This window comes from Camelus dromedarius, chromosome 10 (assembly GCF_036321535.1).
Source record: "Camelus dromedarius isolate mCamDro1 chromosome 10, mCamDro1.pat, whole genome shotgun sequence".
Classification (NCBI taxonomy): domain Eukaryota; kingdom Metazoa; phylum Chordata; class Mammalia; order Artiodactyla; family Camelidae; genus Camelus; species Camelus dromedarius.
Genome location: NC_087445.1, coordinates 50812326 through 50829597, shown reverse-complemented (window position 1 = coordinate 50829597; position 17272 = coordinate 50812326). Strand labels below are relative to the sequence as shown.

General features: G+C 36.1%; 1 protein-coding gene across 2 annotated transcripts in view; it reads left to right on the top strand.

The window, feature by feature from the left end:
- Positions 1-17272, top strand: part of ALG2 (ALG2 alpha-1,3/1,6-mannosyltransferase) — a 582719-nt gene that overhangs the window by 9536 nt on the left and 555911 nt on the right. For both annotated transcript variants that reach the window (XR_010382753.1, XR_010382752.1), the window contains exon 2: positions 6253-6369. The gene's annotated coding sequence lies outside the window, so the exon portion shown is untranslated. The remainder of the gene's footprint in view (positions 1-6252; positions 6370-17272) is intronic.

The window sequence follows — 17272 nt, the reverse complement described above, 5'->3', positions numbered from 1 at the left end:
GGAAAAAAAAGCCATAAATTAATTCACCCAGGAATAACCACTGTTGTCTTTCCTGTCTTTTCAAATGCATTTTCTACACATACACTGTGTATACTGTTTGTACTCTGCCATTATTTAAGCGTTCTCTAGTTATTGGTTAGTCACTTCTGTGCAGGATTAGGCTTTCGTTCCCTTCTGCCTTTCGTCCTGCAGCTGTGGGCCAGTCCACCTTAACTGGGAACAGACTGCCACTTTTCTTTTTCCTTTTGTCCCTCAAGCCTGCTGAGATCCACATCTAGCCTGGGCCTCGAAGACCCCTCTGCCTCCTTTAAGTGAGGCAGTTTGTAACTGATGCCATTCTGCCAGCCCTTTCCATGGATTTATAAAAGGGGCTCTGTGGAACTCTGATTATATATGAAATAATTTTTGGAGTTCATTCTTGACATATATTATTTTTATACCTATATAAATTAGATGGGGGTAGTAAAGAGAGGGGAGGGATTAGATTGTGTCCCGACTAAAATAAAAGTAAGGAGACATTGTGGCAGAGATTATCATTGGAGGGAAATTATTTAAAGAGATTTCCCCTAAATCAGGGTTGGCAAATATGTGCTATGTGTTGTGCCCAAACCTAAGTACATGGTAGACATCACCAGTCAGTCATGGTGCTATTACTCGTTGGATCCAAACTGAGATTTGGATCTTTCTTGAAATGGGATTCTAGGTAGCTGTACCTATTGGAGTTGCTATGACAAATATATTTATCACTCTTGCTCTAAAACATTACATTGAAGTTTTTTTTAATAGTGTATTGACTAAGAAAATTATAATAAAATGTTTTATAACTGATAAAAATGTTTATGATGATAAGTAAGGAATGTGAGCAAAGAGTAATTATCTGAATTTTGGGCAAAGCATATGGCTCATAGTTAAGATCTTGAAAGCAGCATAATAAATCACAGGTTTGTTATGAAGTGAAAACAATGTCACAATAATACTCATCATTATAACCTGTCCATGGTATGGTCATGGTGATTGACTATCTAGCATTCATTCCACCCCTGATGATAAATCTAAGCAATCATGGTTAATCCCATTTTCTTTGCCAGTGAAGGGTTAGGAATGGCCTGTAGCCTATTCTGGACAATGCAATGTGAAGGGAGTCTGGAGGAGAGTCAAGTGCTTCTTGGAAAGGATTACTTGTCCCTAAAAAGAGGTAAAAGAGAGAGATGGTGTCTCTTTTTCCTTTGATGACGTTACATCTGAATACAATGGCTGGAGCTGCTCAAGACATCTTAGGGGTAATGAGAGAAACTAGCTTTGGAGGAAGCTGATCTAGAAGACAGCAAAACAGAGTGGTAGAAGAAACCTGTGCTCTTGATGACCTTACTGGACTGCTGATTGCATTGTACTTGGTCTGCCTTACCTCCGAACTTCCAGTTCTGTGAGATAATACAGTTCCTTATTGTGTAAGCCAGCATGATCTGGGATTTTGTCGCTTGCAGCCAAAATGCATTCTGAGAGATATATTCACTTTGTCCCAAGCAGATTAACGTCAGGCGGTTTTGATTTTATTTTGATAGATTTCCTTTTATTGGGTCTCTTCCTTCCCCTGTTTTCTGGCTTTAGAAAGTAGGTGCACATTCTAACAGGCCACTTTTTTTTTTTTACTTTATTATTTTTGGGGGGGGAGGTAATTTATTTTATTTTATTTTTAGAGAAGGTACTTGGAATGAACCCAAGACCTTGTGCATGCTAAGCACGTGCTCTACCACTTGAGCTTTGCCCTGTCCCCCTAGCAGGTGAGTTCTTGTCTCAGTCTTCTCTAAGGAGCTCTGCCTTAGACCAGGGTTCTTCACAGAAAGCAGCAAGGAGCCAGCCAGCACCCACCATCTCTTTTGGAGCCTTTTAGATCGTTAGGATATCTGGTGGTGTGACTGCTTCAGCTTGTCGTTCATTCTTTCTTTTCCTGATTCTTACTTTGATTTCTCTCTGGATCTTGGTCCCAGTTCTTGCATGTTTTGCATCTTAGACCTGATCTCAAGATCGTTTAGTAGATTTATTTTCTTCTCTTCCTTCCCCCCTGAGCCTCTCATTTCCATTATCTCTCTCATCTACTCCTATCTCACTTTGTGACTTTATGGCCAGTGGGGGCTACTCTAAGATGTATATAATCTTTGTCAGAAGTAGTAGTGAGTTAAGTAATCACACAACTCTTTGCTCTAGGCTGGTATGGCACAAAGGAAGGGTAGGTCAGTCCTCGGTCCAATAGAACAAGTAGCACCAGAAACATCTAGGGGTCAGGGCACTTGAATCTTCATTATGACGTCACTATTTGCCACCTGAAATCTTGGGCAAGTCACTTAAAGACACTGAATTTCTTCTTTGGAATTTGTTTCTAATTGTTCAGCTTTTCCATAGTATAAATGTGAGTCAAATGATGTGAACATGGCAAATGAAGAAAAATTTTTTTCAGAAAAAGAATACGCAAGCTTCGTTGGATTTTCTGATGAACTACGTCTCTTTGATTAGAGTCCAAGTCTCTAGAATCAGCTCTGTGTATCTTGTTAATCTGTAAAAAGGCAACGCAATATAACATGGGACAGAATAACACAAGTAATCAGGGATTGAAGTTGATATTTTAGTGGTAGATTACAGCCTGAAATAAGAAAGGGCCATACAATACGAAGGGGAAATAAAGGTCAGGATGTCAATCTTGAGGCTTATTTCTAGTTCAACTAGAAATTCTGGTAAGCCAAGTTAGGGGAAGGAGAAACCAGTAGAAGAAATACCCCCCTCTAGTGGCGAGGAGCCGGGTTCTACACCCAGTTGCTAGGTTAGGTGACTGAGGAGTAGACCACTTCTTAGGATGTTTTTTGTTTCTTAAGAAGTACCCTGAGGAGCCAGAGTTAAAATTCTTTAGATCATTAGTTCTAGATTTCCTGAGCAGGAAAATTAACACATTTCATAGAATAAGCAGTACTTTGGCAGCCTCATGTGGGACGGATTGTCTGAAGAATGTAGAGGCTCCAGTTGTCGGAATAGGTTCACAGTTTACTTTTATGTAGGCCATTTAGAGACCAGAGAATTAGGACACTATTGTTACTAAGTTTCTTATTGATCTGAGATGGTATAGTAAATACGTTTATAAACCCATTTGTAGGGAGACAAAACCTATATTCAAAGTTATGGCCTTAGTGCCATTGACTAGTAATCATCTATATTTATGCAAAATATGACTGGACTTCCTAAGTATAATTTTTTATTTGAAATTTTAGTGATGATCACGAGAACAAAATGTTTAGTTTATATCTTGGAAGTGATTTAATTGCTACCAATGGAAAGATAGTGAAATTAAGTATATTAAAATAACTTACTACCCACAATTCAGTGGCTTGGTAGGGACACCTAATGCATTCTTGAAGGCCATCTCAAGGATGTATGTTATTGAGGATAGTAATTGCAAGAGATTATTACATTTGCAAATCTCAAAAGTTCATTTAAGTTTTTACTGTTTGAATTTCTGTTTGGGAAGAATTCTTTTAAGTTACTTAAAGATCTCCGAAGAGGCAAAATTTCAGAGAATAAAATTTTTATGGTACTGTGTGTTAATTCTAAGGAAAATTTGAATACCATTCAAATCCAATACAGAAAAGAATGATTATGGCACAAGAAGATAAATTTTGGTAGAAGACTGCATTATCAGAATGCCATTTCTTTATTTTTAATGTCAAACTTCCTTGCTCTGAAGGAAAGAAATTTGAAGCTTGCAGAAGAAGTAGCCTCTCAATAATTTGGAATATGTTTAATGATGTTTCTTTGAAATAAAACTGGAAAAATTCTTTAGAAAATACAAACTTGTACATGGGTAAAGTGAGATTATAGAGTTATGAAATTAACTTTTGTGTATAACTTGTAGAACTGATATTCTTACTTTATGGTTATACTTCATAAACACATTTGATTTCAGGAAAGAAGAAGTAGGTCTGGCAGTAGATCAGGACCCACCTATTGGGGAAAACCAGAAAATAGGAGGAAGAGGTTATTAATGGTTCATTCTTAGCTGAGAGAAATTCAGTGTGGAATAATTAAGGTCAGTTAGAGAAAGAATTACGGTTATGTTAAGTGAGTTCACAGATATTGTTGAAGGCAAATCAGTTAGAACTGACTTGTTAATATGTATGGGGGCAATAAACCAATTAAATTGCCTCTTTACTGTATTAGTGTGACAGTAGTAGATATCTGGAGGGAAGTGAAATGGATGATAAGGTTAGTGGTAATTAGACCGTCTTCATTAAATCCTAGCACTAAAGAGGTACTATATACATTAGTGATAGCTTAATTCTATAAATAAGATTTGATGATAAAAATTGATATAATGTTGGCATTGCTAAAGTTAGACAAGTACTGATTTGTGTAAAGGGTTACAGCAACTGGTCAGGAATAAAGAGCCCAGGCTCCAAACCTCCTTTGAAATTCCAGGTGAAATATAAGAATAACAGTTCACGTTTATATGGGATTTACAGTATTCTGAGTATTTACACATACATGATCTCATTTGATTCTTATCAGAACTCTGGGGGCAGTAGTTCAGGTCTGATTATCCCATTTTTACAAGTAAGGCAGTGGAGGCTCAGAGAGGCTAACCAACTTACTAAAGAGCAATAGGTCCGAAATGACAGGAGCGGGACTTTGACCCATGATTACCTTACCAGAATGCCTTTGTTCACTGTATTGGTTTCCTATGGTTGCTGTAACAAATTACCACAAACTGGGTGGCATACACAGAAATTTATTCCCTCACAGTTCTGGAGGCCAGAAGTCTGAAATCAAGGTGTTGTCAGGGCTACCCTCCCTCTAGAGGATCTAGGGGAGAATTCATTCTTTGCCTCTTTCAGCTTCTGGTGGCTGTTGGCACTTCTAGGCTTGTAATCATCTCACTCCAGTCTCTGCCTTCATGGTCACATAGCCTCCTCCTTCTCTGTTCTGTCACTTTTCTTCTTATGCCTATCTCAAATTTGTCTTTCCCTTTCTCTTATAAGGACTGATTCTTACAAGGGCTGACGTTAAGACTCCACTTGTCATTGGATTTACCACCTACCTAGATAAGCCAGGATGATTCTTCATCTCAAGAGTGTTAATTATACCTGCAAAGGCCCTTTATTCAAATAAGGTTACATTCACAGTTTCCAGCCAGTTAGACATGTACATATCTTTTCAGGGACCACCAGTTCAATCTACTAATTCATTATATGCCATTTTATTCTATATCTTCCTTTGGATTGAAGAAATAATCTTCTGTCTGAAGAGGGGTAAGTGGGCTAGATAACTTTTAGCTAGTATGTAGAGAGGACCATTTAAAATATTTCTGGTTGGTGCTAAGAGCTTAGTAATGAGGATTCAACAAACACAAGAGTTCCACCAAATTGTTATGCAAGCTTTGCATGTGCAGAACTATAAAAAATGGGACTAAATTAAGTTAAAATAACATCCAGCTATTTATGATTTATTGACTTTTTTTGTTTCTTATATAACTGGGCTATGTATGTATGTGTGATGTATTTTGGTAATGGTTTGAGTCAAAGGATAGATTCTTTACATCACACAGGCATTCCAATTTGGGTCCATGTGTATAAGGGAAGGGACTTGGTATGTCTTATTCACAGTTAAATCCGCAGTGCAGTGTGGTTGGTGACACATAGGTGTGCTCAAACAATTTGCTGAATGAATGAAATAACTTTTTATGACATCCTAACCAGGCAGCCACAAGTCCCCATACTGTTTCACTTTTTGGAGGGTCCTGAATAACAGTAAGATCTGTTTGTGGTAGGAGAGTCCTCACTGACTTCAAGGGATTCCACTGTGAGTCTGTTTACTCTTGACAGAACCTACAACTTTTTCTTCTCTGATAATGTTCGCTGTAGGCCAAAAAACTGTTGTCATTGCCTTGTTCACATTAATAAAGATTAACCAATGAGATTACTTCTATCAGTTCACTTCTCCCTTGCATGGAGCTCAGGTACCATTAGAGATGTTCTGGTGGGCTTGTCCCGCCAGCTCTTCAGGTCATCAGTGCGACACATTAAGCTCTGGGAAGGGGACAGGCTTTGTACTTTCAAAAGTCTGCAGAGTTCTGACTCTCAGATACAGCTTTCATTGTTAACAGATAGAAATCGGGTGACTCAAACTATGTGCCGTGTGCCATGTGTTATTTCAAATGCTGCTTCCAACCAACCTTAGAAACTAAGTACTGTCATCATCCCTGTTTTACAGAGGCGCAAAGAAGTTCAGTACTTGCTCAAGTTCACACCAAGATTCGAACCCAGGTAGTCTTACTTCAGAGCCTCCACTCTTATCCGTGTCCAATGCCAGCCTCATGCTCATTCATTTGTAAGTAACCTGTTCTTTCTTTCTAAAAGCTTATATTTTTAATTTATTCTTAAACTTTGGAAATTTCACGAAGATATGTCTAAATGTGTGCCTTTTTTTCATTTATCCTGCCTGGCACTCAGTGAGTGCTTTTGGTCTAACAACTCTAGTCTCCTCCTGAGGGACGTTTTCTTGCACTATGTTTTGAGTATTGCGTTCTCCAGTGTGATTTTTGCTCTCCCTCTAGAACTTCTTTTATTTACAAGTAGGCCTCCTAGTCCTGCCCTCTGGTTCTCTCTCTCTCTCTTTTTTTTTCATTCAGGAATTCCATTTCTTTTTATTTTTGCCCTGGATAGTGTGATAACTCATTCACTTGCTTTTCCAAATAACGAATTTTTCTTCAGAAAGAAATTTTTCTTTTACTTTTTACTTCCTAATTTGAAATTTGTAAGTTATAAATCATGTTTAAAGAATTTCCCTGTCTATTATTTTGTGCTGGTTATTTTTTTTGCATTCAGTATCATATAAATACACTATAACCAAGTAAACCCAGTTTTTTTTAGATATGTGAGGCTGTTTCAACATTAGGAAATATTAATGTACTGTATCACTTCAATAGATCAAGGGAAAAAAATCTTAGGGTAATTTCCACAGACATTGTAAAGGTATTTGATAAATCAGTATCCATTCTTGATTAAAATTAAAAACCAGAACAGCTCTTGGTAACCCAGGAATTGAGGGATACTTCCTTAATAGCCATTGTCATACTTAACTTTGAAATATTTAAGCATTATTTCCCAAGTGTACTCCTCTGAACGTTGGATCTGGTGTTTTATATATTAGTTAGGTGTATTAGGGTAAAGCAAGATGTTATAACAAACACCAACATCTTAGCAACTTAACACAGTAGAAACTTATTTCTCCATCATGTAATAGTCCATTGTGGATGTTTCTGCTTGATAAGACAGTTTTTCTCTCTATGGTGATTCTGGGACTCGAATTCCTTGCATCATGTAGCTCTCCCTTTCCCTGCGGCCTTGAAATCTTCTGTTTCTAGCTGGTGAAAAAGCAAATATAGGGTGGAGAATGCATACTGTCTTCATAGTTGCTTTAGCTTGGATGTGACACACGTTTCTCCTTACATTCCCTTATTCCATTAGCCAGACAGGTGACCTCTCCTGTCTGTAAAGTGTGTGAGTAGTGGGGGAGGGGAATGGGAAATAGTATCTGGCTGGGCAGCTACAAGTAGGGAAATAGGTAGGCATCTGTAGTTGGCAGGAGAAGGTAGGACCATCTGAATGGAGGACACTGTGGTAATGTCTATGAAATTAAAAATATACATATCTTTTGACTTTAAAACTCCACTTCTAGCAATTTTTCCTGCAGATGTATTTGCAAATATGTGCATATTTACATTTTAAGGATATACTTAGCAATACTGTAATAGCAAACAATTGGAAATATTCTGAATGTCCATCAAGGGGGTCTGGATGAATAAGGTATTGTACATCTGTCCAGTTGGACCAACACCCTGCAGCCACTAAGAGAAACAAGGCAATGATATGTGTACTGCCTGAGGGGAGAAAAGCAAGGTACAGAACTGTGTGGACTGCTACTGTTTATTTAAAAAGAAATGTATGCTCATATATTTGTAGAACATTTGTGAAATGATCACAAGAAACTGGTAACAGTGGTTGCTTCTGTTTAAAACTATAAATTAATGGAGGATGGGAGGGAGACATGCTTTTAGTGTGTACTCTTTTATATCTTGTGATATGCATCTTTTTAAATAAATATAAAAGTCAATTGTAAAAGTGTAATAAATAACATGGAAAGATAGTTGTAATATATTTTGCCTGAAAAAAGCTGCTTACGGAAAAGAATGTACAATGTGGTCTTATTTTTATAATTGAATAAAATTTTAAAATGGCATACAAAATATAGTGCTTTATTTGTGGTTTTTGCTTATCTGTATTTTTTATTTTTTAATAATGAACATATATCACCTTTGTAATTTAAAAGATTATGAAAATAAAAAAAGAAACACAGTGAAAACTTTTCCTGGGAGTCTTAAGTTAATCCTGTCATGAAATCTTTCCCCATTTTCCTGTTAAGATTGATGAATGCCTTTTGTTTCCGTGCTACATTTTTCATATATTTATCACACTCCGAATTGCATTATCTTGTACACATCTGGCTCACCTGTTCTGTGCACTCTTTAAAGATCTGGATCATACCAAATTCATCCATGTATCCCTGTCAGTGCCAAGAACAGTGTCTTTCCCATAACAGGTGCACACTGAATATTGAGTTGGTGCTTAAAGCAGAGAACACAGTGAGTACAGTGATTGTGAATTTTGTTCTTGCATGATGCAGCCTGTATTCAATACTGTACCAGATTCACTGACTCTTTAGTAAAGCCAGTGGCTGACTGGGTGGAGGTCAAAGTACATGGGTCACAAGGTTTCCTTTCCAAAATGATACTGGTTGCCTTCAGGGATCACTGTCTCTGCATCATAGATTAGTGTAGGTCTGTTACAGAAATACATGTTGTAAAAATTGACATAAAGTTAACTAACTATAAGAAAAATCAAACTGTTGATGACATGGTCCCTGTTTTGACACAGGTGAGACACTCCTATCTGTGTGGTACTTTAATTTTAGACCGGTTTCCTCCTACTTTTCTCTTCAGACTATTTTCCTTTCCCCATTTCTGTTCTTTTGCTACAACCCCTCCTTGTACACATTGCTGTATTTTTGATGCGGTCATCAGGGTTTAGTTATGAATGAGTGAGAAGAAATGCAAATAGTAGAATTGGGAGCTGATAACTTCACTTGCAGCTATAAGATTTTTGTAAGTTGAAAATTGCTTGAGAATAGATTTGATGGCCTGGGTTCTCTGCAGCTCCCAGTTTTATTGCCACAATGACCTTATCCTTCATGTTTCTTTCCTATGTTCTAGTCAAAGAAGTTTCTTACAGGGTCTTTCCTTGAGGCCTTTCCTTTTCTTACTGGGAGATCTTCTGCTTGTATCCATTGATTTAAATATTACCTTCCCATAAAGAGACAATTCAGATGCTACCTCTTCAAAGAAGTCATTGCAGACCCTTCCAATCAGTTTCACTCTTTATTCATTCTTCCTCCATTAGAGCACTAATTACAGTTCATTGGTGTATTCATTCTGTGCACATTCATTGATGTGTACAGTTCACATGTTGTTCTGGGAGCTAGGGTAGGAGACCACTATGGCAGTCCGTCCTTCCGTAGTGGAGGAGGCAGATAAGCAGAAGAGTTGAGTCCCATGTAATAAGTGCATTTGCAGGAGTGTGCAGGTGTGTGCAGGATTCTGTGGGAGCAGAGAGAGGGAGCATCTAATCTAGCAGGGGATGGGGAATTCCAGAAAGATTTGAGCTGAACAGCATGTTGTATGTCATGGAGATATGAAATGTCTTCTGAAGAATGGTAAGGAGGCTGGAGTGAGGATGGGGGAAGTGGCAGGAGATGAGGCCAGAGAGGCAAGGAGTGGAATCCTGATGGGCCTTTTGTGCCAAGCTAGGAATGTGGACTTTCTGAAAGCAGTGAAGAACCCGTGAAGGATTTTATGTGGGGAGCAATGCAAGTAAGCCTTGAATTCTGTAAGTTTTTTGAGGGCAGGAATCAAGTCTTATATATCAGTATATCTGTTTAGCACCTCATACAGCACTTAATATGTAATAAAGGCTCAGTAGTTGAACTGGATTTGCTAGGTAGTGCTTCAGTTTTGTTTTTTTTTTTTTGAAGACTTGATTTATCTGAAATAGTAATAGTGTTGAATACTTTTTGCACTCCATCAAATCTACAAGCATTATCTTACCTAATCTTTACAACTACTATCTGAGGTAGGTATAGTGGCTCAGAGGGTTTAAGTGAGGGGACTCTAGTATAGTAGTTACATCTGCTTAGGTTTGAATTTCAGCCCCTCAATTTGCTATCTATGGACCTGAAAGTTACATATATGCCTCAGTTTCCTCATCTGATAATGACAATAGTGATACCCACCTCATATCTCATTGGGTACTGTGAGGATTAAGGATGTATGTAACTACATGTAAAGTACTTGGCCCTATAGTTGCTAAGTGAGTGCATGCTCAATAATGTAATTCTTAGCTATTAAGAAAAACACCCCAAAGTCACATGAGCAATTAGTGGTGAAGCCCAGTGTGAACAAGGCAGTCATATTTCAGAATCTTTACTATGTTATAACTGCTTCTGTGTTTATAGAGAGATGATTAAAGATGGGCTCTAAGCAGTGAAACAAAACAAAGAATTTCAGTCAACGTGGGAAATGATATTTAGGGTACGGAAGTCTTCTTAGGGACTCTTCACATTACCCACACTTAAAAACTCTTCTTTGCTACCCTGCCTGCATATAAGGGACCTATTTGAGAAATACATGTCTATAATTTAGGCAAAATGACATTAATTCTAGATTTATAATGCACAGGGTTAATGAAATTGGAGAGTATCTTACAAAGGTCTCCCTTTAGGAGTTGGTCTACTAGGGCCAACACCTGGTATACCGTGTCAAGCCTTGTTGCTCTGTTCCCTAGCTCCATACTCCTTAGATTTTTCCAACTTTAGGACCCAAGTGGGAGTCATGTTGGAGGATGTTGTGCAAACCACATGCGTAAAGAAAATAATTTACATTTTTCCTTTCTTAGCTTCTGGAACATCAGTGATTCCATCCTCCCACTTCTATTGGGCAGAAATTGAGGTATTCTCCTTATGCTCCCTCATCTTCTCCAAAACCTGCCACACACACACACACACACACCACACACACACTCTCTCTCTCTACCATACATGTCAGAGGGATCCAGCCTAACTACTTTTTTTCTGGTTCAAGGACCCAAGAAAACACAAAGTCTTTAGTAATAAAGGAGCCCACCAGCAGTGCCCACCTTCTCCATTCCTACTCTCTCCACTCTGTCTTTTAGCTTTCTTTTCTCTGTTTCTTTGCTCACCGTTGTATCCCTCTATCCCTTGCACAATGCCTAGTATATAGTAGGCATTCAATAGTTTTTGAAAGAATACAAGAAAAGCAAGATGCTTTGTATATTCAGTATCTTAATGATATTCAGTTACAGAAAAATGTACCAAAAATGTTGCCTTGCTTTAAATTTTTTATGAGAGCAGATTGTTCTTAGCAAATGGGGCTCACCTTTACCTCCACTGCCACATTAGAGCTCCTTCAACTTCTAGATTTATTTGGTTACTCTGAGTATAGCTCTGGTAGTAAAGGAGCTAAATGGATGCCCCACAAATTTGGAGGTGATATCCAGATGGGAGGCAGGTCTGTCTCATGGGATTGGTTATTTTTCCAAGTTCTTTTGCAATTTCATGACTTCACAACAGAAAAATTTCCACAGATTTAAGTTCATAAAGGATATTAATAAATCATGGGAGACATACTACGTGCTGTTAGAAAGGGGTGGGGAGAAAATAATCTGAGGAAAGTAGAAGATATCCAGAAAGCCCAAGTTCATTGTTTCAACTTACTTTTTAGGGTTAAAACCTCCTTGGAAATCACTGGCTTCTATAGACTTCCAACCTGGAGGGCAGCAGATCTGATTCTCTTTGTTTCCAGTTTTTGAGCCCCTTGCTTACCTCATCAGTTGTATTTGAAATTGTAGTAGTTGTCTCCCTTTAATTTCTACCTACTTCAACCCTCTCAAATACCTTTTCTCCCACCAAGTCTAATAACTTTTTATAATTTTTAATTAGTTCAAATTGGTTGACATCATTTGTTGGTAAAACCTGCAAAATTATAGCTATAGATATCCAGGCCATGGTCCAGAATAAGTACCCTTCATAATTCTGGCATCTATAAGAACTCAAGTTTATGTAAACAGTGATGCTGAGACAACTCCCCTCTCACTGGTTTCCTAGGAATGCCTTTAGAAATGTGAAAAAGAGGCTTAAACTCTAGGACCTTATCTTTGCCTGAAAGTCCAGAATCATGTTAGTCTGGGCCATGATGATGTACAAGTAGACTATGTAGACACGTCCAAAGCAGTGGCCCTGGTCATTCAGGACTTTGATTGGCTTTGGATCTCATATGATGTACTGCAATATGCAGAAACAATCTCCGTCCAAAAATGAAGAACATCTGCTACTAGAGCCCTAGTATTGTGTGTATGTGTGTCTACAACCTGGAGGTAGTCTCCAAGACTTTAAGAGAAAGTGGTACCCAGGTTTACATTTGGTATGCTTTATACACAAGTCTTGTTGCCAGCCTGCTCTGTCTCCAAACTTCCTTAAGAAATCAGAAAAAGAAGACCAATTAAAACCAAAGCAAGTAGACAAGTCAGCTAAATAGAAGAGACAGTAAAGAAAATTAACAAAACCAAAAGTTTGTCCTTTGAAAGTATAATAAAACTGATGAGCCCTTACCATGACTGATAAGGAGAGAAAACAGAAATTGCCAGAATTTGGAATGAAAGAGGAATATCACTATAAATTGTACTGACATTAAAAGATTAATAAAGGAATATTATGGAAATTTTATGCCAGGAAATTCAACAAATTAGATATTTTCAAATTCCTTTAAAACATAGCTTACTAAAGCTAATACAAGATGGAATAAAAAATCTGAATAGCCCTATATCTAGGGCTATTTAAAATCTATTTCAAATTTTGAATTTGTGATATAAACCTTCCCATGAAGAAAACTACAGGTCCAGATGGTCTATCTGGTGAATACTATGAAACATGTAAAGAAGAAATAATATGAATGTTAAACAAATTCAAAAAATACAGAAGGAGGGAACATCTTATAATTCATTTTATGAGGCCAGCATCACCCAAATACCAAACCTGAGAAAAATACTTAAAAAAAAAGAAAATCACTGATCAATATTCCTTGGATCTTAGACACTGCAATAGACTGAATATGTCCCCCCAAATTCATATGTTGAAATCCTAACCCCCAATGTGATGGAGAAGTCAGCAGCCTGCGACCTGGAAGAGGAGAGACTCTGGATCTGCTGGTGTCTTGACCTTGGACTTCATAGCCTCCAAAACTGTCAGAAATAAATGTTTGTTGTTTAAATTCACCCAGTGTGTGGGATTCTGTTATGGCGGCCTGAACTAAGACAGAAATAAAAATCCTTAAAGAAATATCAGCAGATTGAATCCAGCAGTATATAAAAAGATTAATGCATCACAATCAAGTGGGGTTTAGTCCAGGAATACAAAATTGTTTAATGCAGAAATTAATGTATTTCACATTTTAATATAATAAAGGAGAAAAGCCATATAATCCTTTCAGTAAGTACAGAAAAAGCATTTCACAAAATTCAAAAATTTTTGACTCAGCAAATCAGGAATAGAAAGAAATTTCTTTAATTTGATGAACAACATCTACAAAACACCGGTAGCAGCATCATATTTAACACTGAAATATTGAAAGAACAAAGTATGGACGTCCTCTCTTACTGCTTCTGTTTTAATACTGCACTGGAGCTCCTAGCCATTGCAATGAGGCAAGAAAAGGAAGTAAAAGACATAAAGCTTGGAAAGGACATAATTCCGTGAATAGAAAACCTTAAGGAATCTACAAAACAACTACTGGTACTAATAAATGAATTTATGAAGGCCACAGAACACAAGATCAATTACATTTTTATAAATCACCTGCAAATAATTGGAAAATGCAATTAAGAATATAATTCTGTATCAGATAACATCAAAAACCATAAAATACTTAAGAAGTGGATCACAGATACAAATGTAAAATCAAGAAGTATAAAGTGTTTGGGAGAAAACACACACTTGGTTATGTCAAGGATTTCCTAGAAGGAGCATAAATAGCACTAAACAGAAAGGAAAAAATTGATAAATTGGAATTAAAAATTTTACTCATTGAAAGTTACCATAACAGAAATGAAAAAGGAAGACACAGATTGGGAGAAAACATTTACAATATACATACCTCCTACAAATCAATAGTAAATAGGCAAGCAACCCAATACAAAATTGGCAAAAGACTTGAGCAGGTAGTTCATGAAGGAAGATGTACAAATAGCCAATAAGCACATTAAATTGCTCATTACCATTAGTCTTCAGGAAAAATGCAAATTAAAATTAAAATGAGATGCCATTTCATATCCATTAGAGGGGCTAAAATTAAAAAGACAACACCAACTGTTGGTGAGGATGTGGAGAAACTGCTAGTGGGAGTATAAAATTATGTAATCATTTTGGAAAAAATTTGGCAGCTTCTTGAGAAATTAATCATATACCTGTGCTGTGGCCAAGAAATTCTACTAGGTATTTATCCAGAAGAAATGAAAACATATGACCACAAAAGGACATGCAAAAAAATGTTCACAGGAACTTTTTTATACTAGCCCCAAATTAGAAAGAATCCGAATATCAACAACAGAAGGATAAATTCTGGTATAATTCATATAAAAGAGTACTACTCAGCAAGAAAAAATAATGAACTACTGATATATGCAGCAAGAAGAGCAAATCCCCAAAATATCATGTTGAGTGAAAGAAGCCAGACACAAAATAATAACATACTGAATGATTCTATTTATATAAAATTCTAGAAGAGGCAAATTTTATGTGATAGAAATAAGAACACTGGTTGCCCATGGGGGTATATGGTAACTCTCTGGAGTGATGGAAATGCTTGATACCTTCAATAGAATGATGGTTACTTGGGTATATAAATTTATCAAAACTTGGCAAGTTGTACACTTAAGGTTAGGCATTTCATTATATGTATCTATTACCTCTATAAAAACCAAACCAACAGTTAACTATATGCCATTGTAACAGTGACCAAAAGGTGTTAAATATGAAGTTGGGCAAAAATTATAGTAACAAACAAATGGGTGTTAGTACCATCCAGGTATAGATTTCAGGGAAAAATCATTATGTCAAATATTAAATGTATTGACTTTGTATTGATGAAAGTAATGCATTTTGTATTGCTAACTGGTAGAATTTAAAAGAAATACTTACATCTGGGGCATATAGCACTGAAATATATAAACCAAAATATTATAAATACAAGGGATTGGAGATGATCACAGTAACTGAAATTCAGTAATTAACAGATTAAATGTAGAATTAATGGATAAAGAAATGAGGATATATAAAATTCAAATGAGAAAAATCAGTGGTATGTATTAAAATCCATGCCCTAGAAAGAGGCAATATACATTGTTTCCTGATGTCCATATTAAACATTTATAAAACGTGATTATATAGTGGGCCAGCTAGATAATTTTTTTTTCTAAAAGCAGAAAATGTATAGGCCATAGTCATGATGACAATACCATAAAAATTGAAATTGATTAAAGCAAAAAAAAAAACAAAACTGAACTCTTGAATAAATCAAAAGACACTCCTAAATCACTTTTTGGGGCAAAGAGAAAACATATGCATTAATGACAATGAAAACTGCTCCTAAAAACTTAAGGGTGTGGCCAAAGCAGTACTTAGCAGATTTGTTGCCTTAAACATATATTTAATATTAAATATGAAAAAAGGGCAGAATAACTGATTGACAAAATTAGAAACAAAATGACTTTTAACTGAGGATGTAGAAGATAGAAACTAATAAAGTTAAATGCGAAAATTACAGAATTGGTAAACATAAAGAGAGTGGAATGATAAATCCATTTAATATGTTGAGAAAAAGCAAACAAAACCTCTAATTAAGGCCAGTCAAAGAAGAAGAAAGGAAAATCAGCACAACAGAATTGGAAGTGGGCATGAAACCGCAGATGTGAGGGAGATAAGAAATCACAAGTGAAATGATGCTCATCTTCAAGCTAATGGATCTGAAAGTCATGATAAAATGGATGATTTTCTAAGGGAAAAACAATCAGGTTTCCAAAATTAATTAAAGATCTGCATAAGCCATGACCCATACTAGAAATTGTAAAGATTATCAAATATCTTTTCTACCCAGAAAGCATGAGACTGATGATTTTATGGCTAATTCCCAGAAATGTTCAATGAACAGATACTTCTTTTGTTAAGTAAATATTTTTGGATGTTAGAAATCTCCTCAATTCATTTTTTTTGAAGCAGACCTAATTCTGATACTTAAATCTGATAAAACTAATGTACACACACACGTGTGTCAATCTCACCTATGAAAATTGATGTAAATATTCTATAGGAATATTATAAAATTGTTTCTTGTACTATGTTAAACATATTATAACTATGTAATGTAGAGCTTATTTCAGGAATTTGTAGATAGTTCTACATGAAATTTATTCATGTAATGCATTATATTAAATAGGCTAAAAGAGTAATAAACATGATGCCAGAAGGCATTTAATACAACTTACTATCCGTAAAACTCTTAGTAAGGTAGGACTAGAAGATTTTTCTTAATATACTAAAGCTTAATTATGAGAAACTAAGAATAAAATTAATGATGAAACCTTAGAAACATTAATTAGAGGTGCCAAATATCACTGAAAATATTTAACATTATTATGGGGACTCCTAGCCATTGCTTTAAACAAAATAAGTATAAATACTGGAAAGAAAAAGATGAAATTATCATTACCCAGAAAATACTTAGAAAATATAAGTGAATGAAATGAAAATCTTTTAGTGTTAATATGAATTATTGGTAGGCTGTCTGGTTAATGTGTGTGTGCCCATATATATACATAAATATCTTATCACATACATACATTTGTATGTGTATACATGTATACATAATGCATGTTGGTTTCCCATGCATATATGAACCAGTACAAACTAACAAAAATCAACACAAACCAGCTAGAAAATACAATAGAAAAAATATTTCTTTCATAATTGCAAAGAAAATAGATGAATTAATTTAGCAAGAAATATGCAGGACTATATGAAGAAAGCAACAAAATTTCCTGAGGGACAAAAG